The 27,239-nt window shown below is 40.6% G+C and overlaps 1 protein-coding gene across 2 annotated transcripts in view; it reads left to right on the top strand.

Annotated features, from left to right (window-relative positions):
• ST6GAL2 (ST6 beta-galactoside alpha-2,6-sialyltransferase 2) overlaps window positions 1-27,239 on the top strand; it is a 175,588-nt gene that overhangs the window by 79,348 nt on the left and 69,001 nt on the right. The window lies entirely within an intron of this gene.

Raw genomic sequence — 27,239 nt, 5'->3', positions numbered from 1 at the left:
GAATAACTCTTTCTCACCTGTAGACTTTGGACAAGTTTTATCCTAAAATTCGTATAGACTGACACCACTGATGGAGACCTAATACTGTACTGACCTCAGTGCAGGCATTTGTCTGACTTTTTTTTTTTTCACTACAGAACTTGCCTTAAACTGGAGATGTGAAGTGGGCTTGGGTATTGCAGGACAGAGAAAAGACCTGCTCAGTTGATTTCATCCTGTTTGAAAGCTGCAGTTATTTCATCTGTAAGAGACACCAACCGGATTTTCAAAGTAGATCCCTAGTAGGACACATAACATTAATTTTAATTTTGAAATTTTATTTTTATTTAGTTTTAGTTTAGAGAATGATTGTTTTCTCTCTGGAGCTCATAAAAAAATTCAATTAACAGTGTCCAACGCCCAGACTGCAAGCTTTACATGGCATGATTTGCTGTGATTGATCTGACCCAAGAAGACACTATTCAAGGCTGGGAGAGAAGTACAGTCACAAATAAGACTAATACAGAACAAACCCCTGCCCACTGCAGAGCAGCAGCCAAGTGCAGGGGTTGCACTCCCATTCTCTGCACTGGCTCCAGAGATGTGTGCCCTCCCGTCCTGGATAGCTGCAGTTCCTCTCAGCACAGCGAGGGGAAAGGGATGGGTCCATGTCCAGGCTGCACAGTCCCATTCCCATTCAATGGACCCAGCTGCTAAAGTTAATCTCCCAGAAAATTCCACTCCCTGTCACAGGAGCTGTGCCCTACAGTGCCCACTGATCCTGCCTCTAAGATTTAGCTGGTGTTAATTTGGCAGCACAAACCAGGGTAAAAGGGAAACTGAGGAAGAAATGGGAGAAACAGACTCCAAGGAGCAATATTTTAAGAACATGGCCACTGTCACTGAGGGCACACCAAAGAGAGCTGAGCCTGAGCACACCTGAGAAAAATGCAAAGGGTGGCTGAGGCTGGTGATGAGGTTGACATAATACAGCAGGAGAGAAACTAAGGAATTGGCCAAGGAGAACCAGTTATAAATGAATGCATCAGAGTAGGGCCTTTCTCTGAGGTCCTCAAAGACTCTTACATATCTCCACTGACAATCCAGCTCACTGAAGCACTTTCATCAGAGGACTTTTTTACCACATGCTTATAGATAAGTAATTTGCATAAATTAGGTGGATGTAGATGGGTGGGTGAATCCTATGCAGTGTGACACTAAGGGAAGTGACCTGCATCATTCTAATACTGTTACAAAGATAGGTTATTATGGCAACATAGCTGAAACTGTGAATGTTAAGGACTTGATTTCTTTTTGATCTTCTCAGATTTTCTCAGAAAACCTCCCTCTGGAGCAACAGAGCAGAACAAGGATAAGCAGAGCTCTGCCTTGCCCCTCCATTCCGTACTTTTTCCTCCCTGCAGTTTTGGTAACCATGATGGGAAAAGGAACCAGATGAGAAGATAGTCTAGCATTCCTTTCTTGCAAGGGCCAGGGACAAAGCTTTTACAGTGTCTGGAAAGGATCATCCACTCTTTGCAATATTTCAGCACTGAATCATAGTGGAGAGAATTTTACTCTGTTTGGAAGCATTGAAGGACATACAGCTAATTTCACACTGAGATAACAAAGAATTGGAAACCAAAGTTTTAGATTTGTAAAAATAACAAATTCATTTAGAAAGGTAAAGCAGGTCAGGTCAGATCAGGCTGCTTCAAATCAGTGGTCAGAAGACTGAGTCAGTCAAGAAAACTGGTGATGACATAATAAAAAGTGGTAACTTCAGAGCAACTTGGGTCTGAAAGCACTAGCTTTGTACTGCTAAGTGTCAGAAGATAAGCAGCCATCTAATTCCCATGGCCCAGAATGAATAAAAGCATTGTTTTACTGAATTGATGTGCTGCTGAATATTATCTGCTTCTTTTGAACTTTATCTGATGCTTTTCCAGTAAATTTTCAAAATTTCTGCACAAACTGAAGAACCTGTCACTGAATGCCCATCAGTGTAGCAGCACAGCATGAGGAAGCATGGTGGTTATAAGACAAAAGCACTGCAATGCAAGTGAGAACCTTCACAAACAATATGCTCTCCAGAATTAAAATAGTTCTTGGAGAAACCACTTCCATTTCTGAGTTTGGATCACAGCAGTGTGTATACCTTTCTTTTCAGCAGCAATAAACTCAGCTCCAGCCTGGCCTGAAGGGAAGGACAGCACTGCCTTGTGACCCCATGGCCACATTTCCTGCCTTGAAACAACCCCCTGAACTCTTCATCTCCTTTTGCGCCATCTCACCCCCTGCCACTGGCAAGTCACATAAGTAAATTCACACCTGAGAGTCACACTTGAAGATTACTAAGCAAATAACACACATGGCCAGACATGTTGAAAAAATCTTCTAGAAATGGAAACACATGTTCATTAATAAGACTGAGCTCTGAATAAGACTCTGAATTAAAATATTTTCAACCCCACGATTTCTGAAATCCACGCCTGGAACTGCTATTGTTCACAGAGCTCCCAAACCTGCACTGAAAGGATCACTCAGAGAGTCAGTACTACTTGTCATTTAGGGATCTGAGATGTACTTCTGCAGGAGAAATCTGAGTAGTAAATCTGAGAGAAACTCAAATGAGAGTTTAGATGAATATTGTTTGCCTTGCATTGACATTAGCCTCCACAGTGGTGGTGGTAGTGCAGTGAGATGCCTCTTTGCCATTCTCCCAATATAAATGTGTGTTGTTCTAGGTGTTGTTTGATGACTTCTCAGACTGATGAGCTTTTTGTTTTTATGACAAGCTCAGAAACACAACCTGAAAGCAACCAAGCAGTGGATGGCAACAGTGATGTAATTATTATGAACATGAAAATTGGTAGTTATCAAAGGCCTGGTATTGTCAGGCAATAAAGAGTAAAGACATGTCACAAGTGACTGATAGATATGGAGGAAAAGGGAGGGTTGCTGACAAGGAAAATGTGGTTAAAGCAAGAATGCCTGTCATAGCAGTATTTACATGCGTATAGGTGGAGCAAAATGTCCCCAAAAAAAGCAGCACCCCATCACACTATTCATTTGATTTCATCCTTGGATACAAGTTATTTTTTCATCTGTAAAAGAAATATTTCATTCCCATAAAAGCTGGGAAAATAATTTCTTCATTTATGGAAAGCAATTTGAAGAACAGGTTCCAAACATAGCTGATGCTATTTCTTTTTCTGTTTTAGTTAACATCATTTTATTGATCTGAATATATCATTAACAGAAGTAATTGAGGGGGCAAGGAAATAGAAATGTCTACTATAATTTAATTTTCTGTCAAAATCTATATACCTGCTGTACTCTTGGTTTCAAAATTTTGGTGTATTGCCACTGACACACTACTCACTGAGAAGATTCTGCTTTATTGAGAGCACAATGTTCGTGATTTGTCCTCTCACAGTTGTGGAGACAAAAATACATGGACTTGATTTAAACAGGATGGCTGGCTGCAGTTTCAGTAGTGATATCAGGACAGACTAAAGACAACACAAGAGCAAATTAAACCAACAAGTGCTTTCTGTAGGCATTATCCTACAACCATTCACCTATGAGTAACTTTTAATTTGCCTTTATGAATGAGGATTTGGCACATCATTCAGTGAAAGCTGTGGGATTATATTCTCTTTTCCCTGTGCTGAAAAATGTGGCAAAATGTCTCTTTTCTACAATTGGAATAAGTCTGTCTGTTACTATATAAAATGACTGAGGTAGGACAATTGCCAATTAAATATCACAAAAGTTAGAAATCACATAACGTAGAGCTGTAATGCAAGTACCAACGTAACTCTGATGTTCTTATTGTGCATATTAAAGCATCAAATCCAGCTTCCCCAAAAGCCCTGGAGTGCCTCACAGCTTCACCATAATTCCTGGGTCGTGCTCAGACCAGTGTGTATATCTTAGCCCAGATCTCCAGTCCTGCAGCAGGCTCATGTGCTTACAGTATCAGAAAACAGGACTACTCCGTGAAAATGAGAGAAGGAGTGGAACAGGGCTAGCATCTGTATTTTTCAGCTGAGGAGCTGGTATCTGCATTTGCAGCTTCAGAGTGGAAGACATCCTGGCAGAGCTAGCTGCCAGGTGGATACAGCCCTCAGAGTCAACTTTGTGTTGGTCAGAAGCCCTTGGCAGTGAGACTTTGAGAGCAAGTCTGACAACCAAACCACTGCTAACAGAGACAAGCCCTGTTTTGGCACAGGCCAGTTTGAAGTGGCTGAGGTACTGCGGGCTGGAAGCCCTTGCTAGAGGAAATAACTCATTTTTTATCCCCGAGAGGCTTTTGTCCACTATGGAGATCCAGGCATTATTTCCTTCAACTTGCCAGTGGTTATTACAACCAACATGTTGTTCTTGCTTTCTGTGAACCAGAGGGAATGTGTCTCATTTAACCCAAGACCCTCAGGAAGGGTGGGATGGGAGGGATGGGGGGCAGTTCTGCTCTGAGACTGTTGAGCAGTTTGCAATACAACTATGGCTGTAATGAGCAGCTTTCCCATTGGCGGGACTTAATAGCCTCTGCTGGTTCACACACGTTACTTCATGCTTACCTGTGTCTTTTCCTAAAAAAACGTGTGTGTAGGGGGAGGGGGGGTCTGGGGGAAGGTGAATGTCTTAACCTTGCCAGTGAATCAGAAGTCCTGCTGAACACACAGGGACTCCTCCTAGTTAAAGAATTTGGTTTGCAGTGATATTTTTCTCCAAATTAAAGGACTTTTTTTGGTTGTTTCTTTTGCTAAATTAGGAAACTCTCCTGTGCTCCCAAAAGTATGGGAGGTTCTGAGTACTATAGTTCATCATGGAAATTCCTGAGTGCTCAAAGAACATTTCAGAAAAGCAAGAAAAGGTTTAAAACCTCTGCATCGTCTTAGACGCTTATGGATATATGCTTTAGTGGCTAAGTTACTGCTTGCTGCTCTTGTTTTCCTGCTGCCTTGTAAGATCTTTACTGGCTGACTCTAAGTGGTATAGGAAGAGTAGCACATCTACAATGCAATAAAATGTAAATTGCCCTCGTGTGTGCCTGTTGTGATAGACACAAGACATGCTGAAGTGGCCTAACTCTGCTCTTGGTGGCACTGAACCCTGCGTGGCTGCTGCTTCAGCAGAATTACTGATGGACTACAACAGGGCACACAAAATCAGGTTCAATCCTGTGTCACATCTTCTTTCTTTTCCTTAACACTCAGAGGCAATTTCCCGCTTTTACGATTTATTCCTTGCTGAAAGGCAAACGAGTGCACGGGTTCTCTCCTCAGCCTTTTAATATCACTTCAATCTCTATGGGTGCAGGACAGATTTTCCCCTCCAATAAGGGAAGGGATTAAGAAACTCAGATTTGGCAGAGTAATGGAAAGAGATTAGAGAATTCAAGTAATTGGTATAGGAGTGACAGCTCAGTTCTTGTAGCACATGAAAAAGCATTTTGGAAGGAATTTGAGAGGTCAAAACATAAAATTACTTTCTACCATATTGCTAGTTTTTCCTGGCTGCTGCAAAAAAAGCACACCAGAGGACCATTTTCCCCTTCTACTTCAAAAATTATTGTTTCTCTCATTACAAAACCACCACATAAAATTTTGTGGTATGCCATATCAGATTCTACTCTCTCTAGCATTTCTGAGAAGAGATCACTAACTGAAAGTGCAATATCTTTTTGAAGCTGCACTGCCATGGAATGCCTTGAGGAGGGAGAAAGGCTGAGTCCAGGTGCTGAAAATTATTTTGGAATAGGAAATGGTCTACTTCATTTCACCAGGCATTCAGGAACAAGTATTCTTCCATTTTAACACAATAGTGCTGCAAAGAAAAATTTCAAATTGATTTGACATTGTTATACTGTAGTAATCTTCCAAAATCCATGCTAAATTAAATGCTTTCAGTGTATAACTTCTCATGGTCCCTCGTAGCTCAGTTTTCCATGGTTCTCCTACTGCAGTGATTTCCCCATGTTTCTCTAGGGAGATTTCCTTCTATATTTCCATTGCGTAGCCTACAATTACTTCAAAGTGCAGTAAAATCAAATAAGCATGGAAGTCTGTGCAAAGATCAAAGATGACCTTATTAGCAGTTGTTTTGTATGCAGTTAAATCTTGCAAGAATACAATTCCAGAAAGTCAGTGTTATAAAAGATGTGTCTTCACTGGAAGCCACTATTCCCAAAGCTGGGTGCTTGTTCTGTGTGAAGGTTAAGGGACTGCCCCTTGTGTGTTGGAGTTCAGAAGCAGTCACACGCAGGAGACAGATGCAGGGCTAAATGTGAGTCTTCTTTTGCACCGCAGCAAGTGAGATGGGCTTACACTGACAAGCACCAATGTAACAGCACAGGAACTGAACTCCCTCTTGTTACAAGCTGATGTGAAGAGCTGCATAGAGGAGACCATTTGCAGTACACAGTGACATGTTTTTATTGGCCCAAATAAAACACAGGAAATGTAGTAAATATTTTCAAGTGCCACCTCCTGGCATTTCATTTATTATTTACATAAATACAGCTATTTTCCATTTCATAGAGCAGATGAAGGGCTCTAGAAATTGGATAAGTCTCATCAGCTGTCTGGCCAACAGTTGAACAGAATTCAAAGCTAGATGTTGCTACATTTTGTGCACAGCACAGATATTGCACCTTTCTCCTGAGCAGCTCAGAGACCTGCAAATGTGAATGAAGTCCATGTGAAGGAGATGCAATCAGTGGCAGAGAATTCTCATTGCATACAGAACCCACCAAGGACAGTATTACCAATTCTTGGTTCCACTGCAGACCTCATGATACATATCTTGTGAACACTCCAGCTCCTGGAGCCAAGAGATTGCATGAGAATATAAATTTTGTTCAGGAATAAAATGGGGTATGTGTGCAGTTCTGGAAGGCAGTGGTGAGAACCTGAAAAAGAGGACCCCCACGAGCCTAAAAAGCTAAGAAACAAGAGGTACTTTCAGAAATATTTTTTTAATCTCAGTGGCAGGTGAAATGAAGATTTGGTTAATTAATTTGCATATTGGGGCTTGGCAGCATTGCAAGAGCTGAATGATGAGGCCAGCATCTGACAGGAACTCTGTGATGCAGCTGGCAGGAAATCCCAGGCTTTCTCACTCCTAATGCCTGCCTGCAAATTGCTTCACTGATCAGTACATCTGATTTTTACTGATGATACATACTAAATATGGGACTGGAGCCTCTGATTTGTTTTGTTTAGTTATTCCTGTTTTGGTTGTGATGTTACTGTCACTTAATGTGAAATCCCTCTGTATGCCTCTTTTCCATGCAGGGTTGAAATGTCTAGAATGTTGTGAGAAAGAATTTTATAGACTTTGAGAGAAAACAAAATTAATTTAATGATGTGAGAAAATGATTCAATATAACCACGAGTTTTTAGGACAAATTATTAGCCTTCTGCAAAAACTCCATCCAAGATTTATATTGCCTACAAAACTCACTAATGATATTGAGGCAATAGTCTATGAACCAGGCTAAAAGAAATTATAAATCTAAATGAGCACATTTGAGCATGACCATGCCATTTTCCCCAGACAGAAACAAGATTTATTGTGAGAGTTATGAAAATTTGGACCCTATTATACATTAAAGAATCCTATTTATGACCATGCAATTAAGTCTGAATTATTGTGCTTACTCTAAACATTTCTTTTGCAAGATTTATGTCTCAGACATTTTACAACTTTCAAGGATGAAACTTGCTATTCATAACCACAGCACAGAAAAAAAAAATTCTTCAAATTTTTGTTTTAAATATAATCAGTCACACTGCAAAAGTAGAGAGGTGAAAAAAACGTTATTTTTATTTTAGGATATCCTCACACCTACTGAAAGATGTTGTGACCATGCTTAGCTTTAAAAATTACTTAATTTTAGATGCTATGGTTTTATATCCTCAGTCCCTGAGGTATTCAAGCTCATTATTTACAATACTGTTTTTCAAATATAAATGTCTAAGAATTATTTTATGTGAAAAGCAGTTGTTGTATGCCTATAATAAAAAGAGTAGCATTCATAAAATTATTTTTTTGCTGGTTGAAAAAGCATTTCATTTGAATAAAAATAATTTCTAATTTTGCCATTAGAATTAGGAACAGAGTGTTGCTTAAGATCAAGGCAAAAAGAGAGTGATTCACATGCCCTACTGTCCAGGGCTACCAGGTATCTAATCTTTAAAGAATTAACTGGCAGAAAGGTTCTTGATATTTGGTCACATACCTCCTGGACAAATCATAATTCCTTGTTTCTATAGATGGACTAGGTAGCCAGGATGTGGCACTGGATTACAGCTGGATCAATCTAGGTTTGGTTTAGATTTTTTTTTAAACAATAAGAGTACCAGCACTTTCATCTAGGGGCTTTACCTTGTCACAGCTCCTGTGGCTTGCAGACTCCCACCTACTGAAAATATGAAATGGAGTTCTCAGTATTTCCAGGTGAAAGAAAAGTGGTAGCACTAGAAAACTGTGTCACAATATTTTCCGTGTGACGTGAAAGGTGAGGCGTCTTAGAGTCATAATGGCCAAGTGCCTGGCAATTACCTCCTTATTAGTATAATCTTCTGATTTAGGGAATTTGCTCATGGTAGAAAATACTGATTTTGAGCCCCCAGCTGCGTATAAAACAATTCCTGTATTATTTAACTAGAAATGAAAAGTTTTGGGGCAGGTTTAGGCAGAGAAGAGGCTAGGATTGCAGCCATTAAATGTGTTTCAGAATCCCACAGCATTATGAACCAGATTTTACACTGAACCATCTCAACTGTGTTGAAGGTAGTGCAATTGACATGGTGAAAGTTTCCATTAACTGTGAATATACTATTATATGCTCTCTGTTCCCATTTTGTTTGTATGCTTTACCATGAAATGAGCAAGCAACATTTTTAACAGAAAACTTCGGCACAATGTGAGGCGTCATTGATGACCGTGTCTTGACCCGCAACTTTCTAGGCCATACTTGAGTGAGTTTCAGGCACTGCAAAAGTAAGGATTGTCTCTAGTTTCCTTCTCTTCAGATGAGTATTGAGAGTCTTCACTGAGTCTTTGTAGATGCTGATTGATGTCATTGCCCATGAACTACCACTGCCATGTCCATAAGCCTCAACAATGATGGACTAAACAATTTCTGAGGCTCCATTCTCTCTTGGAAAAGACTCAAAAGACAAGATGGACTACTGAGAGAAAGACCTTCCTCTGGTCATGGAGGATTGTGTTAGAGAACACATAGGCAAACTCGAAATCCACAAGCTGATGAACCCTGCTGGGATGATCCATAAGTGCTGGGAGAGCTGGCAGACCATAATGAGGCAGCTCACAATCATCTTTGAGAGATCACGGCATGGAAAGTTGCCTGAGGACTGGAAGAAATCAAACATCACCCCAGTCTTTGAAAAGAGAAAGGAGGAGGATGCAGGGAACTACTAGGCAGTCAGTCCTACCTCAATCCCTAAAAAGGTGATGAAAGCCTCGTTCTGGAGGTCATTTCTGTCCACAAGGAGGTGACAAGACATGGATTCATTAAAGGCAAATCATGCTTGACCAACCTGATTGCCCCCTGTGATGAAACAACTACCTGGATAAAGACAACTATCTATCAGCAGGTCGAGGGAGGTGATTCTGTCCTTCTACTCTGCTCTGTGAGGCACATCTGGAGTGCTGTGTCCAGGTCTGGGGTCTTCACTGCAAGACAGACGTGGAGCATCTGGAGCAGGTCCAGTGGTAGGTGACGAAGATGATGAGAGGACTGGAGCATCTCTCTGAGCAACTGGGCCCGTTCAGACTCAAGAAGAGGCGACTTAGAGGGGACCTCATCAACATACATGACTATCTGAAGGGAAGATGTCAGAGGATGCAGCCAAGCTCTTCTTGGTGATGCCAAGCAATAGGACAAGAGGCAACAGGTAGAAACTGATGCACAGGAAGTCCCACCTGATCATGAAGAAGAACTTTGGTGTGCAGGTAACTGTGCACTGGAAGAGAGAGACTACCCAGAAAGACAAGAGAGTCTCCCTCACTGGAGATACTCAAGAACCATCTGGATGCAATTCTGTGCAATGTGCTCTGGGATGACCCTGCTTGTGCAGGGAGGCTGAACCATATGATCCACCATGGTCCCTTCCAACCTGACCCATGCTGTGATTCTGTGATTCTATGAACTGCTTACCTGACCTGAGAGCTTGACTGTTCAGAAGCATTAGTGGGCTCTAACTTCTTGCACATCCCTGATCTATGTTTGCATCACAACACTGATTGCAACCACTTGTGTTTATCACCTCTACCCATTCTCCTACATTCTTTGTTTTCCTATGACTGTATTCCTGCAAGGAAAAAAACTGCTAGATTTGGAGACAAAAGATAATATGGCAACCACTTCTAAATAAAATAATGAATGATGGGACCAGTTTCCTTGACAGTGTAAAATGGCATATTATGCAAAATGGCATATTTCTTCTGGCCTATGGTTTGTATTTAAACCTCACATAGTAGCTTCTATTGTATGTCTGAGTTTTGAAATTACTAATTCATTTATGTGATAACTATGCCTTGAGCTCACTGCAACAAAACGATCAGGGAAAGTGTGCTGGTCCTTGGGGAAGAGAACAGCTGAAAATGGCTGGAAAGCTGGCAGCAGGAGATGTCTCTGAGGTCAACTCCATGATGAACAAAGGCAGGGCAGAAACAAGAACAAAACTTTCAGCCACTGTTTAAACTACAGCAAAGTCCCATAGCAGAATTCCAGATGAGATAGTATGGACAAATGACTCTTAAACTTTGTCATGCAGAAGGGTCCAGTGACAACTCTGAGGTGTTGAAAACATTTTGCTGTCTTGGCAGGACAATGCACGAAAGCAAATAACAGAATTCTCCCTACATGCCACCTGTACATGGCCCAGTGTGCAGAGTCACTGATGGTACCCCTGCCAGACCGACAAGGAGAACCTCAGTACTCCAGCAGGGAGAAGGTTAGACTGAGCTTCATTTATTTAAGTAGGTCAAAGATTTAGGGTTTTTTTAATTGTTTTTTTCTTTTTTTTAAATTGTTTTCATACAGAATAGTGCCACCATAATTCTTAAATAGGCATAATTGTGTTTGGACAAAAATACTTTTTAAATTGTGTGAAATGTGACTGCCTTCAATAACAGGGAGCTGGAACCAGGTTTTTGGAAGTGTGGTTCCCACCTCTCATCAGATATTTCATGTGTCTCTATGTCTGCACCAGTAATTAAAAATAATCAAGCTTAAAAATCTGCACAGTTCCCCATTTACTGTTGCAAAATCATAACCAGCTTTCTTTTGGAAAGAAAGTACAGTCAAATGAAAGTGATGTTGGTTTCAAATCATATTAACTTGTAGAGCCTTGTGCACAAAAGGCCCACTCACACAATTGTTCCTATGAGGCATAACACAGACTTTGGCCCTTTTTAGGAAACTCATTACTTAACAATACATTGTTGTGTTTCATTGAATTGGCTCAGATAAGTTTGGCAAGGCTGCAAGAAAAATCTCTGTTGTCCTGCCAAATGTTTTTCAACCTGTGTGTGCCTGTGCTGAGGTCTGATAAGGTTATCCGTGGTGCATATGCTTGTCATCAAAAGGTTACATTCTTGTAATGTCCACGCAGGCTTCAGGGTGGTTGCATTTAATACTGAAAAAACCCATCTGAAAATTAAATTCTGCCCTAGCACATGGCTAGATCAGGCACCCCTTGCCCTATTCTGCTTATGTGCCTGTGGCTGGTTACAGTCTCTCCAAAAGGGCAGTGGAATAGCATCCCTTTCAAACTCATCTTCTGTCTATTTTGTGCAGCACTTATGGAGACAAATGTGTGAGTTTGTACATTTTGGGGATTGATGGGGTGATGGAAGCAACTTCCTCTTATCTCATATGTAGGCTTTAGTCACTGTACCAGAAGAGAGGGCCTTGCCTTTCTCAAAGGTGTTTTGAAATGAGCCTGGACCTGCTGCTGTTCCTGCACATTAGGTACACGCTGAAAATGCTGCATTTCTGGAAGTGTACAAGGCCAGTTTGGATGGGGCTTTGAGCACCTTGGTGTAGTGGAAGGTTTCCCTGCCCATAGGACCTAGAATATATTTAAGGGCCCTTCCAACACAAACCACCCTATGATTCTGTAATATGACTGCTGGCCATATCTGACCAGAGGTCATAAAGAGAAGGCTCTGCCTTTGGGTAGGGACAAGATATCCTGCACACTAGTCTTTTGTCCAAACGTGAGCTGACATTCGTATTTAGGCATCTGCTAGATTTTGCTGGCTTTTTGCAAGTTCATCCCAGGCTGGGGACTTCTGTGGATGATTTTCAGTACTGCCATATGAGGTCAGTTTTGGTGCCATTGCAGATTCTTTGATTCTCTTCCCAAAGCAGGGAACACTGGAAAATTTTCCCTACCCAAAGTATGGGTACCCTGGAAAATTAGGGAAATTGAGCTCTCTGTCAGTCCTGATTAAACTTAATTTGAACACAGGTTTTTCATTGGCTTAAATTAGTTAAATTACTTATTTTCTGGTTTTAGATAGTAATGCTGGTATAATTCTTACCAGTATGTCAGGCTGAATTGAATTAATTATGTCAGGCTAAAGAGTTCTTAATATTAGTATAGATTCTATGTACAAAAGGAGGACTACTGGCAATTTTGTTCATACTGAGATACTGTACCTCTTTATATCAGACTTAGCTAAACAATTAATTCCTAATATCTTTTATAGACTTCTGAGTTACCACTGCTCAGGTTTTGTGTCTGGCTCTCTGATGTGCAGGGGTAATGGGTTGCTAACCAGCATAGCAGGATATTGCATTTTTTAAGGAAAAGTGCACATTTCTGTTGCTAGAATAGGGCTCTGAAGTCATACATGCTTTCAAAAGGTCAAGTTTGTTAACCTGACATTAGTTGACATCTGTTCCACTGGTTTCTTCCTTTGGTCTAAAAATGTTCCATTTTTTAGGCAGCTTCATTTCATATGCTATTGTCTCCATGAATTTTCTTTCCACCATTTTGTCTTCACTGTATACTGATGTAGAAGTGCAGGAAGTGTCCTGGATCATCCAGATTCCTCTTTTTCCTATTCTCTCTTTCTTTCTGTTCTCATTCCCTAGATAGCTCTTCATTTGATACCTGGCAGATTTCCATGTTTTGAGATGCCTTCCCCAACTAATTTCTTAATGCCCTACACCTGACTGCCTCTCTCTTGTCAAAATGCCTCCCTGATGTCAAGAAGAAAATAAAATCTCTGAATCTATAGTATCGGTTCTTACCTGGAAGGTTTTGTTTGCCAGTCTGAGGACTCAAACAATTTTTTCCTGGTTTTACATCCTGCAGAAAATAATTGTTAAGAGACGGCTGGTTGTTTAGGAGCAGATGCTCTTTGTGAGTAGCAATAAGAGCTTTCCTTCCTTGGCTGGGCACGTTCTTTTTCCTCTGAAGGATTGAAACAGTACTGATTCAAGAAGTCCATTTCTGTAAAAGGTTTCAGATCAAGGTCCTTAGTGAGTTACTATCTCCAAAGCAGATGATGAAGAGGAAGCCATCTCTGAGTCATGTGCTGAGCAAACATATGACTTGGTTCTTGATCCCATCTCTGTTCAATCTGTGTAACCAGACATGGCTCAAAAATACCTTTCTTGGCCTACTTTCGGTTTTTTGACTGAACACAAGTCTATTTGCCTTTCCTGTTTAGACAACTGCAACCTGTTTGCTCAGAAAGAAAATTGCTTTGGTAGCATTATCAGTGTTTGTGGCAAAAAATCTGTGGAGAACAATGCGTCTGCTCTGCTGCAACCTCCTACAACATCCCTGTATGTACTTCTGCTGTAATTCTGCACAAGTGAAAAAATGGGGTGGAGACAAGGACCCTTCTCTCTGTATCATTGCTGGCATTCAGATACAGAGAAAAGCTTCATGCCTCCCCCTGAGTGAGAGCTGAGCTACCAGTTTGTGTCAGTCATGTTCCCCATGTTTATACATGAGAGCAGCAGCAATTGCTACTCTTCGAGCTCCCACAGACTTGGTAAAAATGCCTTCAGGAGTAGCTCCCTCTGCACCTTCCCCCCACTGCTGGATGTTGGTTAGAGCCACAATCCAGTCCTTAGACTGTAAATGGCTTAGAGCAGGGATTATGTTTTTCTTTTATGTTAAACAAGAGCAACCCACACTGAGTGTGCTCATTAAAAAATCATGTTGTTCGACACTGTTCCCTTGGGCTATGGTTAGAGTTTTGCAATTTAACATGGAAGAGACAGGTTGGATTCTCAATCCAGCCAGGCCCAGAAAGGGATGGGTGGATGGCAAAACAGCATGTTGGAAGAATAAACCCCATACCCACGGTGGGACAACAAGCCTTCAATAGGAGATGTTCATAACAATGTGATTGCTTAGATTAATTTAGAAAAGCTCCTAACAGGTGTTAAAGAATGGCAGTTTCTTTCAACCAGAAAGACAAGTTCTTGGCCATGTTGCCTTGAAAATCACATTAAAAACCAAATTAAATACTATCTTGTGCCATTACTAGAAGGTGCATTTCCCAGCCTTCCCTATCAAGGAAGCTTACCCATCTGTGAAGACCACATGCATAGGTGGAAAAACAACATAGGAAAGAGGAAAAATTACTAAGAAGTTAAGCCTGTTATACGTTGTATTAACTTCATAAATGACACTAATAATTTTGCTATGGGTGAAGGGCATGAGGGAACTAGGAGAGATAAAAGATGTTATAGTCTATAACAGTTCAAGGATTCCAAGCATAAAATAGATGCACCACCTGAGCTGAACACAGAATGATGTTCTGAGAAAAACATTGAGACTTCAGGTTTTTTCAATCCTAAATATTAGGAGCTTTAAGTGAAGAGACCAGGATTCTACACACACATTTTCTGCTCCAGATATTTTGACCAGTTTCAGTCTCTCTGGGCAAACTCTTCCATGCAAGGTCATCCTATTGTAGCCTCTAGTTTTGGCTGCTGCCACAATGCTCCCGCTCCAATGAAGTTGCATTGGGCTGTGTGCAGGAGAGATATCTCCAAAGAGGATTAAGGCACGAAGGAAGGAGAAGTGAAACCTCCTCCATTCTAATGGATGCTGCAAAACCAATTGCATTAATACTCCTTCTATTCCTTAGTGCATCATTTGAAGATGAAATTTGTTAGGCAACTATCTCTGTATCATTATCATTATGAGGCAATTCAATAGTTAGAGCCTTAACACACTACCAGCCTGAACCAAGGGAGGCAGAATAAAAACTTCACTGTTAAAATTGCAATTGTGCTGTTCACTGCTGGGATTAAAAAGGATTAAAACTTTTAAGAAGTTGGAAGAGACATAGATGTCACAGAAAAGTGGTGACTCTGTTGGGTTCAGGGTACAAGATTAATATGTAACAGAAGAGTTGAGCATCATTTCTCTGCCTGGGTGTGCATAATACCAATGATCTACGAGATATTCAGGGATGGTCCTCAAAAAGATTCTACCTACCTTATTTTCAAAAATAAAGACATTTCACTACATTCTTCCCACTCATACAGATAAGTATGCCAGAGAATTTGGGGAAGGAAGCCAAAGGTATTGAAAGAACACTTAGAGTAAATCCTATTGGAATTCACTCAGGGTGAATCCTACTAAAACCATCCTTTGAGGACATCAGAACAAAATGGGCTAAGAAGCTCCAAGCCCTGCAAACACCTTGGCATCTAATTTGATTGACTCATGAGATTTTTTCCTCCTTGTTGCTTTTTGCATTGATGTAGTTGCACATTAAAGTCCAGATCATGCATTAATGGGCTGATAACTGTGTTTACAGCAACCTGTTGCCTTTCAAATACTTTATTTTTTCCTTCTCCTCAGAAAGGTGGACACAAACCGTGCTGCTTCCTGTGAGCTTGATCTGCAGGAAAGGAATTAGAAACTGTTTTATTGGAAGGCAGGGAAATAAAAAGGTGAACAAAGGTCTCATTATTATCCTTTTGAACCTCAACAACAGCACTAAGAACACGGTGGGCTGTCCTGGGGCCAGTATTGACAGAAGTTACAAGCTGTGGTGTGTCCATCAGGGAGCCATTTGCCTGCAGAAATTTTGTTGCTGGGAAAGAATGATGGACTAAGTTAAACCCCTCTACTTTGTGCTGGAAAACAGGCATGTTAGCAGCACACTGTCCTCATGCCTGGACAGTTATGACAGCTGAGGCATGCAAAACATATTTTCCTAAAGAAACATCCCATGCTGCTGAAGCATTCTGTGTCACCAACACCAATGGTGACCTGACTTTGGGAACAGTACAGGAGACCTCCTTCCTGAGTCCAAACAGGGAATCCCACCTCTTCCCTCCTGGGAAACCTCAGACACATTTTGAAACAATTCCTTGCTTGCAACTGGGAAGAAAAACATTTGAATTTAAATTCACCATCAGTTTGACCAGCCATGGCACCATCTGGAGATCATTTGTAATCACTATATCTAGTGGGTTAGTGTACACCCCTTCCAATAGTTGGAGAAGAACTGATGATAACTACCAAGAAAAGAGTGTCTTGATTTATAGCAATACTAATAAAAGTGTTTAATTGGTTAAAAACTGTGAAACTGCTTTTCTTAATGCATATGAGTTCAGCAACAAAATTTGAAATTATTATCAGGAATCTGTTTTAGAAATACACTTCTTTATTCATCTGGAAGTAGATAAATTGCCTACTAGTGCATGCCAGGATGGTAGGGCAGTGTCCTTTACATGGAGTTTCCTTTCCCAAGTGTTATTTTATGCCTCAAATGCTAAAAGATACTTTGCTGCTGCTCCATAGGAGAAAACTAGCCTGTAGAGCAGAGTATGCAAGCAGAAGTGGACCAGTATTTTCCAGCTGGAACTAGGTTGTTGCTATAGTAACACTCAAATGATAGACAGATTTTCTGAATGTGCAGTGGTCTACTGTGATAAGAAAGCTTCCAGGATACCTACCAAATTGCTCCAAACTTGCTGGAGTGCAGTAAATGAAATGCCACATTTTTGAAATAGCACAGGCAAACAAAACCAGCACAATAACCAAATAATTTTTTCCCCCTAGTTTTCAAATAAAAACTTCACTTAACACATGGCATTTATATTCCTAGACAAAATCTTCCTGACAATCTCTTTTTAGTGCACTGGCATTCCAAATGACAGACCACACTCTAAGTTTAACACCACCTACAGATTGATTTAATACGCAGCATGCAAAGTCTTGCATGCACAAGTCACTAACTCCTTTGGAGTTTTATATTAGGGTGAATGCAGCCTGTGCACTGGTGAGAATCCCATTGAGTCAGTGAAGCCTTGCAAGAGCACACCACTCTGTTCAGGGCTATATTTTGCAGCACAGAGATTTAGAGATAAAATGGCTGAGCACATGGCGGAACAAATATTACATTCATAAACCATCCAAAGAGAAGTTTCCCAGGGGCCACTTCCATAAAGTATAAAACACACCGCCCTTGGTCATCTCCCCCTCGCACACACTGTGCATGTGGTTTTCATTCAAAGCAGTTTCCTCCTCTTCTCTTCCTTCTTGCTCTGCTCCTAGGGAGGAGGGTTCAGAACTTTGGATTTCCAGGAAGAAATCTCTCCCTGAGCACAGCCGGGGTTCATGAGCATTGCAGAGACATTTTGGCTGTGTCTCTTCATCATCCATTAGCTCTCAGTGGGAGTGCTACTGCACAGTCTGCAGTCTGCAGCTGACAGAGTGTGTTTAATGTCCCTTTGCCCCCAGTACCCAATCTCTCCAGCAGTTCCTCTCCCTAGAAAGCTGCTGCCAATTATATTGGTGAAATCTTCCACTGAACTTAGCCTGATTTTTGTAAAGGCAATTTCATCCCCATTGAAATGTCCAAGACAGAGGTTTTGACCTGTTTGTGTGTATGAAATATAGTGTGTACTTAAATTACCCTCAGTACCCTTAGACTTGAAACCTAGCTAATACTAGTGACTTTATCTTCACAAGAGATGTGGGACATAGGAAAGTTTTAACAGCAGCTTTGATGTAAAGGTAGTTGATAACTTGGAGACCTTTGCATGAAATGTTAAATGAGAAGCCTTGAGCTGGAAACCCAATTTTCCTCATTTCAGGGCTTAGATCTTAGGCACACACTCCTTCTGCTACCAAACATTTCTAGATAATAAAGAGGAAAGCTTTCCTACATCTGTATGACAAAATCTCATTGACTGCAAGAGGAATTACATGTGCTGAAGAGTGTCAGAAGCAGTAAATCACATGCATGCCTAGATATGATAACAGATATATAATTTAGGAATGGATTAATACATGAAAGAAGAGCTTGGAATTTGATTAAATAGTTATATGCATTTGCTTTGTTGTTTGGGGGAGGTTGGTGGGCGGGTTTCAGTTGTCTTATTTCTTAAGATTGCTTTGGAACTTATTTTTTTCTTGCTTGGTTTATACAACTTTGATAATGTCCTGCAACAGGGCTTAATTAAACATAAAGATGAATTGCCTTTGTGATTCATAAGGCACTCTGGATAATTAATTACTCAGCATTAATGGTTTGGCATGTGGTCATCAATCGTTCAAAAAATTCATGTTTGTAAACATATCCTTTGCAGCTGGTCTTCTTATGTCAGTCTTCAAAATGACTAGTGGAGATATGACAGAGCTATAAATGTCTTCCTTCAAAATTTACTGGTTGTGCTCCAGTTTATTTCTTGTGGGAAAAATTAAGCAACAGATGTGGCAGGGCAAGAGCTCTAAAGAAGAATGGTAAAGCATCTTGAATGGTTCTCAAATGTATTTTCTTTTCCTCTTTTTGTTATTAGATGTTGGAATCTTCAACCGCTCTTTGTCATGGCTTCTGTCTGTGAGCATTAGTTCTGATTGTAAGGTGACTGTCTGAAAGACTTGAAGAAGTCTGAAAAGAGACCTGTGGCAGAACAGGAAGAAGAGCTAACCAACACAGTTAGTATCTACTCAGCTCTGCCCAGCAGGGGAAGGCAGTGTAAGAACCACAAATCCTGAAAGAATAGGTTTAATTTTTTTATCAGGAAAGATCAGCAGCTCCATGGCTTAAAAGAATTCTTAATACTCTCCATTGTAAGACTTAAGGTCATCTGATCATTAGATAGCAGAAATCACATCCATCTGAGCTAGTATTTTTCATTTGGGGTTGAAGTGGATGCATGAGACGTGTCCTGTAGCCATCACACAGTCCTGATCATCACCACCCTGGGCAGAGCAGTGCCCTGAAAGGAGCAGATATTTTGTAAGGGAAATGAAATGCCTGCTTATAAAGTTAAGGATCATATGATCTTTGAGACAGACATCTTCAGATTGCTTGAGTTATATTATTTCTTCATTTCCTAAGTTGCCAACACTTCCATTTCAAACTGTGCACTTTTAACCAAGTGACTGACAGCCACTATATGTATGCATATATGTATGCAAATACTGAGAGTGTATGCAGCATCTATTTTTAGAAGTGATACAGGAAAAGGCAACTAAACACCATTTCTATTTAAATTATAGTGCCAGTTGGTTTCACTTCGTTGCTTTTTTACAGAGTATGCTTGTGCTTTCAAAATCAGATGCCAGCTACTGCGTCACACAGTGAAACTTTGATCTGCCTTAAGTGTAGGCTTCAGCTGTAGTACAGACCTGTTGAAGGACATATATTTAGAATTAGAAAGACCTTACTGGTTGCCATGAAACATCTCTACAGGCTATGCTGAAAGGGCTGACTTTTTCTGGGAGGCCAGGACCAGGGCTTTTGAACAAAAGTAGGTATAAATTTACTGACTGCAGAGACTCCACATGCAAATCAATGTAAATCATATGCTTGCTCACTTTGACCTAGTGTGCCAGAGAGATTTCTCTACTGCAGTTGTCATACCCTCAAGCATCTCTGTCCCAGGGTTTGTAGCCCTATATTCATGTCTTTCCTCCTAATATTCTACCCTTTCATTAGGGTAAGTCATGAACCCCCAGACCTGGAATGTGTTTTCCAAGCCTGTTTTGGGGAGTGGAAAAAAAGAAGTGTTTAGTAGAAATAGTTTTTTAGCTCAATAATGTATTAAAAGGTAAGCAAATTTACTTCTCTGCTGCCTGTAGGGCTTGGACAAACTCAGAGGTGAGTGTCTTAGACCTCTATCTTGTTTCATCTGAACCCCCAGACTGTCACTGTTGTATGTACAATCCACACCACTTTGGGGGACAGAAGGAGTCCAGAGGGGTTTAAGGCTTAGAGTGAAACAAATTCTAGATACTAAAGAGTTACCTGTAGCATGTAAACAAGACAGGCCACACTTCCTAAGGCTGGGTTCATAGAGTCCTATGCTAAAACAACCTACTCTGTGCATAGTAGAAGCAGGGAAATTATCTATATTTGTCTTTGCTTTCCTCATATCCTGGTGTGCCATGTTATTACTGGTTCATTTTTGCTGCAGCTTAGGGAAGAAGAAGGCAGCTGGAAGACTGCCCTGCACAGGGGCAGCTCTGACAGCTCCAAAATCTGGTTGGTATTGTCAGCTCTTCCCTGGTGAACAGGTTAAGCAAACAGCAGGCTCTGAGGACCCTTGGGAAGCCCCATGCAAGGAAACACTTGAACTCATAAGAACAACAAAACACCCTTGAGTTCCACTGTAGGGTATTTTTTATGTATGTGGAATGAAGAAGTGGGTTGCACAGGGCTCAAAGGCTTGGATGCTCAGCAGCAGTACTGAGGTACACAGAAAGAATCCAGGGGGAATAAATCAATAGCACTGCATTATGTGCTATGGAAAATCTACAGAGAGGTTTAACACAGCTATCTCAATAAATGCTGTGAATGAGTTTCAGCATAAATTACCCAGTCAATTCCTCCTCCCGCTGATGCACATGATAGAGATGGAGATGTTGCTAAATATAGAAGGAATGTGGGGCAGACATATTTTGTACACCTTGTCTAGAGCTTGCATTTTTACACAAGTCTCTCTGTGTCAGAGAGAACACCACTCAGAATACCATGTTTTTGCCTGCCATTTAAGGCTGGCCCATGTTAGAGAGGCTTTATCCTACTATTTTCACTAACACAAAATGATACAAGCTCTTTTTGGTGTGTTTTACATCTGTTTCTGGAAGCTGCAGTTTATGTGTAGTTATGTTGCTTTCAAAGTACCATTTGTAATAGAGAAACTCATTTTGCAGCTGGAAGCAGAAAAAGCTCTGCCACTAGAAGCACCTTTAACTGGTATGATGGCATTGAGTCTCAGAGAAGTAAGAATGGCTTCTTTACTAGTGCAGCTAGAGCTGCAAGACTTGCTAGCATAAACAAGTCTTTAGATGCACTTTTCCCACTCTAGCTGTTTTCATCCATAACACTCCCAGAGTTCTCAGGTCCTTCACTGCAACATGGGGTTGGAATTGAAAACCACGTCTGCTTTTTTTCTGAGTACCAAACTAATGGATTTGGCATGGTATGCAACTATGCTTTATTTTTATCCAGCTTGATTACAGTGATGAACCCTGATTAATCTTCACGTGTGAATAAGGCCTTTGGGTTCTGCCTGGAAATAAACTTGCTCTGCAAGCATGGCCTGAGCTTGCCAGCCCTCTTTCAGCACACAGCTCCCTCCACACTTCCCTAGATCACTGTACACACTCTCTTGCTGCCTTATAACCACTGAAAAATTGTCTGCCCACGTTCTGAAGGACACTGTTTCAGCTAGAGCCTTGCGACTGCACAGTGCCTCTGCATAAAGAGAACAGACAGGAGAGGATTTACTTTAAATGGAGCGAGCTTAATTGCAAAAGAAGAACTTTTCTTGGGTAGAATGATGCCTTTCTCATGGCTTTTTCTACTTTCAGGATTCTTTTTGCTTGATTTACTTCTACATCTTTTTGAAATATGAGTGTGGTGCCTGAGGGCTTGGCTTGGGACAGGGGAGTGCTGCATGTATGTGGCCAGCCTAAGCCACATTCTGACACGTCCTTCACTTTCTCAGAGCCTGAGTTTGAGGTTTGTGTTCTGGGAGCCTCCCTACTCAGTGGGGAGCTGGTCAATACAGTGATAGAACACGGGGAGAGATTTATCTCATCTCATCTCATTAAATAAATGCCTATTAGCTGGTCAGCTGAATCTCTTCCAGACTCCATTGAGTATACAGAGATAGAGAAGGGGAAAAGGACATGGTCAAATCTAACTGAATACAACAGCTAAAGACAATTTTATTGACTCTCATCAGGGACAGCATTAATTATCTAGGATTACCATATTTTTGTGGATGCCAAACATTCAAAATTGCTGCAAAAGTCAGGAAACCAACACCTGATGTGGGCACATATTTAAGATACCTGAGAAAATATAAGAAGCTCCAGGACTGAGAAGCTCAGTTATATAAACATGAACACTGTTTCTAAAGGTTTTCAAGCATATAATCTCACTGATTTTTTTTCCCAAAAGTGTCAGAGACCTGTTCCTAGCAGTAGAATAATAGAATCATAGTATCATAGAAGAGTTTGGGCTGGAAAGAACCTTTAAAGCTCATCTAATCCCATCTTCTGGCAATGAGAAGGGACATCTTCAACTTGATCAGGTTGCCCAGATCCCCAAACTGATCTTCAGTGTTTCTGGGGATGGGATATCTACCATGGGAAATCTGCATCAGTGTTTTAGCACCTTCGCTGTAAAAAACTTCTTCCTTATATCTAATCTAAATTATCTTATCTAAATCATACCTAAATAATCAATGATCAACTGATTTGTAAGTCCTCCAGTGCTTAAATGAATAGAAAAATTTTGAGAATTTTTGGGAAGGGGCTGTGCCTGGAATATTTGGAGATCAAGTCCAAATCTGAAGTACTTTGCATGATATTCTGGAAGTCTCAAGATACATTCTCCAGAGTGAAAGGAAGTGATCTGTCTTGCTTTTCTTAATTTCATTCATTACTACAAGTTTTGTTCCATTATAATGGATACTCAATTCCTGTATGAAAATATATTTCTACATACATATTCATTTTCTGGTCCAGCTCTTTTGAATACATTAGGAATTGTATCCAGAGACATTATTATATGGAGGGGGATTATATTTCTGAGGACTCTGAAAGTAATCAGAAAATAATAGATGAACTGAGTGGAAAGAACTCACTCCCAACTGTCTCTGTCTGCACACAACACTCCCTGAAATTGTATTCCACATGGAATATGTATGTGTTCCCTATGGAACATATGTGGTGCCATTGAATTTGCTGCAAGTACAGACTAGTTCCATAGAAATTCCTACTATCTGATATTTAATCTCCATTCAGTAGTTTGTGCTCCAAAAACAGGGGAAAAAATTAATTCCCTTCTTTGACCTGACCCTTAAGCACTGAAACCTGTACATGGCCCACATCCAGGCTTAACCCCTTCAGATATTTCACTATTTGTAAAAGCAAGGCTAGCTTCTATTGTGAAAAATGCAACATATACACAGACTATCTCTTCGTTGTTCCTTTGGGTAGAGACAGTAAAAAAACACCCACCAGGTGTTCTAGGGGGTAGGGTAAGATGTTTGCAAGGGATTAAATTCTCTCGTATAAGGACACTGCTGATTTTCTGCCTAGATATTACTTCCCTGTCTACTGTGTGCTGCTTGTCTATTACAAAGGAATTGTAATGCTCAAATGCCCTGAAGTATGACAGAAATGAAGGTCATGGAGCAGATATAGTTAACTCCTATTATTTGAATAAAGAAGCTTTGAACAAAGACCCACCTTGAGACTGCTGCATTGTGGCTGCATTCTTTTCCCACCAACAGGGATGGAAAAAACATGTGAGTTTTCAGAGATGTAAGAATGGGCATCCTTTCTTCAGATTGATGTATTCATCTTGTTTTCGGGACAAATGCAAATAAAGCACCTGAAATGGTTACACTGCAAGTGTAATTCATAGATCCACCTCTAAAATCATGTGACCATGCATGAAATACGATGCTTCTAACTTCAAAGCACATTTTCTCTTATGAAGATCATATATAGTACCATAAATTGGTAAACATGTTTTATAGACAAAAAAAATAAAAATTATCTTTTGTGTTTATTGGAGAAAGTAACATGGGAGGTCTTGAATGTCTTCTGTCACCACAGCTGCTCTGTTTCAATAAAACCCAAGTGGAAAATGCCTCACAAAAGTACCTGCATCGCCTCCATCTCTTTCAGCTCTGTGGTACTGCCAGGGATGTGGCAAGTCGCAGCTGCTGCCATAGACTTGCCAATTCCTTATGTGATACCCAACAGCTGTTAGAAGCTATGTGTTAAAGCTCGTGCTGGGATTTGAATTTCTATATACTCTTTCTCAGGAAGTGAAAACTGCAAAGCAATCTCTATGTCCCCTAACTCCCAGCCTGTGCTCCTTTATTAAGAGGGATTCCACTTTGGCTGAGAATATGCACTACATCATGCTGTTTTCTTTAATTTCTCTTTTTTTTTTTTAACAAAACTACATTTTGGCATGCAATCACTGCCTCCATCTGCCTACTACACATGCATGTGCTTTCAGTTACAAAGCACTCTGATTTATATCTTATGTAAAAATGCAAAGCTTTGGGAACACATCTCAGGAGAGCTGCAGCTTTCTCAGGACTGGCAGCATCTGTATTCCTCTGCCTCTGCCAAACACCATACAGAGGGCTCAGTTCCAACACCATTAGTGCTGCTGAAGTTGATTTCTGGCTACTGCTACGTTTTTCAAGGGCTGCTGAGGGCCCTACCACTGATTCCCCAGCTGGAGAGTTGAGAACTCAGACACAAGGTGCAGAGAGGAGCAAACAAGGAAGCTGCAGGTAGAATATTGCTCCCCAGTCTAAGCACATCTCTGCCAGACAGACTCCAAAAAACTGCAGGAAATTCAGAAAAGGGCAACAAAAAACGTTTAAAGGACTTGAGGGATTCATTTCCAGAGAAGATTAAAGAAATAAAAGTTTAGCTCACTATCACTAACTGACTAAGAGGGAATAGGATAACTCCAGAAAAGCCTCTGCAGGTGCAAAGAAATAGAGAAACCTTGTTTAAAATGATTTACAGAATAGCTAGTAACAAAAAAGTGGCATTGATTAAAGGAAATGTAGTCAAAACTCGTGGAAGCTTTTTGTAACATTGTTCTAACCAAGAGATGGATCACTGCATTCTAGAAACCAATGGAAGTTCTCTTGCTCTGATAATTTGAAAAACAAACTGGACAAAATCACCAGTACTAATAGGGAATGAATAAGATAAATAACGTTGTATGGAAAAAAAAGTACTTTTTTTTCTTTTTAAGAGGTAGGAACATAACACTAAGAAGAAGGTGCCCCTGTGCAGCAGAGATGCAAAGGAGACTTCAGTGGCTCTCTCAGTGTATGGCACCAGGAGCTGAGCAGTTTGACTCAGATAATGTGTTTTCTTCCTTACACTTATCTTCCTGAGGCATCAGCATCTGTCTCGATGTGTTATCTTTCCTTCTTTTGCCACTCAATAGAACTCCCTTTGGCTTGTCTTCAAAGTAGGAGGAGCTCACTACCTTCTGGTTAATCCCCATATGCATGGCCATGAGAAAAAACCTTTCAGACTTGTTATATATCAGTAAACTCCTTTACCCAAGCAGATTTCTGGTGCTGGACTTAATGCCAGTCCCAGTAGTTCACATTTCAGACAGGAACTATATAGGAGGATGAATTGCATCCTGTCTACCAGCCACTCAGACCCTTTCCTTTTTCTCCCCCTGTGGTACTGAAGCAACTCTGATCAGCAGGAGGACTGTACTGAACAAATCAGGTGCAGAAAGATGCAAAAATGAAAAGTGCCCTTTGTTGTGGTGAGGGAGTCCAAGCTGCAATAAATAGAACTTGAGTCATCGTTTGAGGATACAAGCTGGGGAGGTTCAGCTCTGCTGAAAAGGAGCTGAGAGTTCTAGTGAAAAGTAGATAAAACACGAGCCAGGACTGTGTCCTTGCAACAAGCCATACCAAGCCTGTATCAGCAAAACTACAGCCAGCAGATCAAGGAAAGTGATCATCTCATAGGACTTGGCACGTTTTAGGCCACACATAGAACACTGTGCCCTCATTTGAGAGAAGCACTGAAAAACTGGAGAGGACCCAGAAAGGCGTCATGAAGATGATAAGAGGATTGCAGAATATGTCATGAATAAACCTTGAAAAGTTGAGTTTACTTGTTCTAGAGAATGAAATGCTCCAGGGGGATGTAGTCACAGTCTTTCAATACCTGAAATGCAGCTACAGAGTCGATGGATGTTGTTACAATGACGCACAGAGTTTCATCAAGACAAATTCTATCTGGATAGAAGAAAAAAATTTTCCATTGTGAAACAATTAAAACACTGGCTTGAGGCTGTCCTGAAGTGGTAGAATCTCCCCCATGGCAAACATTCAACACAAAGGTCCATTCCAAATGAGACTTTCCAATCTCACTCGGGTTACATGAGAAACATAGAAGACTTCTTGTCATAGAGATAAGTCTTACTCACTTCCATTGGAAAAGACAAGCATATCCCTGCATTTCTTTCTATGCAGTTTCTTAATCAGCTTTCTTTTTAAGGTTACCTGAGAAAAGACCTTAGTTCATTTGTTCCTTTCCACAGAACAGGTGAAGTTTTCTTTCTAAGATCCAAAGGAATAGCTCTCCAGCCTGATATCAAGCCACATTCCATTGAGTTCACTGTGGCCAGTTTATTTGCTCAGACATGCTCCATATGCATTTTGCCCTAAGAGAGATTTTAATATAAAGAGCACATTTCTATCCCAAATCAGCTGCTTCAAAGATATTACTTTAACACCTTTTTTACGTATAGCCCAAGAAAATTATCCAAAAATCTTTCAGCTAATAGTTATTTGTAATGTTTAGTTTCAGTTTACACATTTTGCCTTTATTGCATTTTTTTCAAGCATGTTTTTACCTTTCTTCATAAGATAGGAAAACTTTATTTTGAAGCAACAAATTTCTATAAGTGATTTTAGCTACTTGGGTGTGAATCAGAAGACCTGGCTAAGCTGACCCTCTTCTGTGAACTTTTCAAGCATCAGACAATACTATTTTTCAGTGTTGGACCAAGCTGCTTTTCTGGAATATTTCCAAGGCACTGAACTTTGGGTACTGAGCAGAGCAATGAACAGAAGTTCAGTATATGCTAGCAAAATATAAGAGTTATTTCTCTAAATGCTCCTGTGGAGCCCTTGCTGGCCAGGAGCACTGCATCTAAGATGTGAGCTTTTGCTTATAATGGAAGACTGT

The sequence above is a fragment of the Sturnus vulgaris genome, chromosome 2 (assembly GCF_052056855.1).
Source record: "Sturnus vulgaris isolate bStuVul1 chromosome 2, bStuVul1.hap1, whole genome shotgun sequence".
Lineage (NCBI taxonomy): Eukaryota > Metazoa > Chordata > Aves > Passeriformes > Sturnidae > Sturnus > Sturnus vulgaris.
Note: the sequence above shows the minus strand (reverse complement) of the source record. Positions and strands in the feature narration are given on the sequence as shown.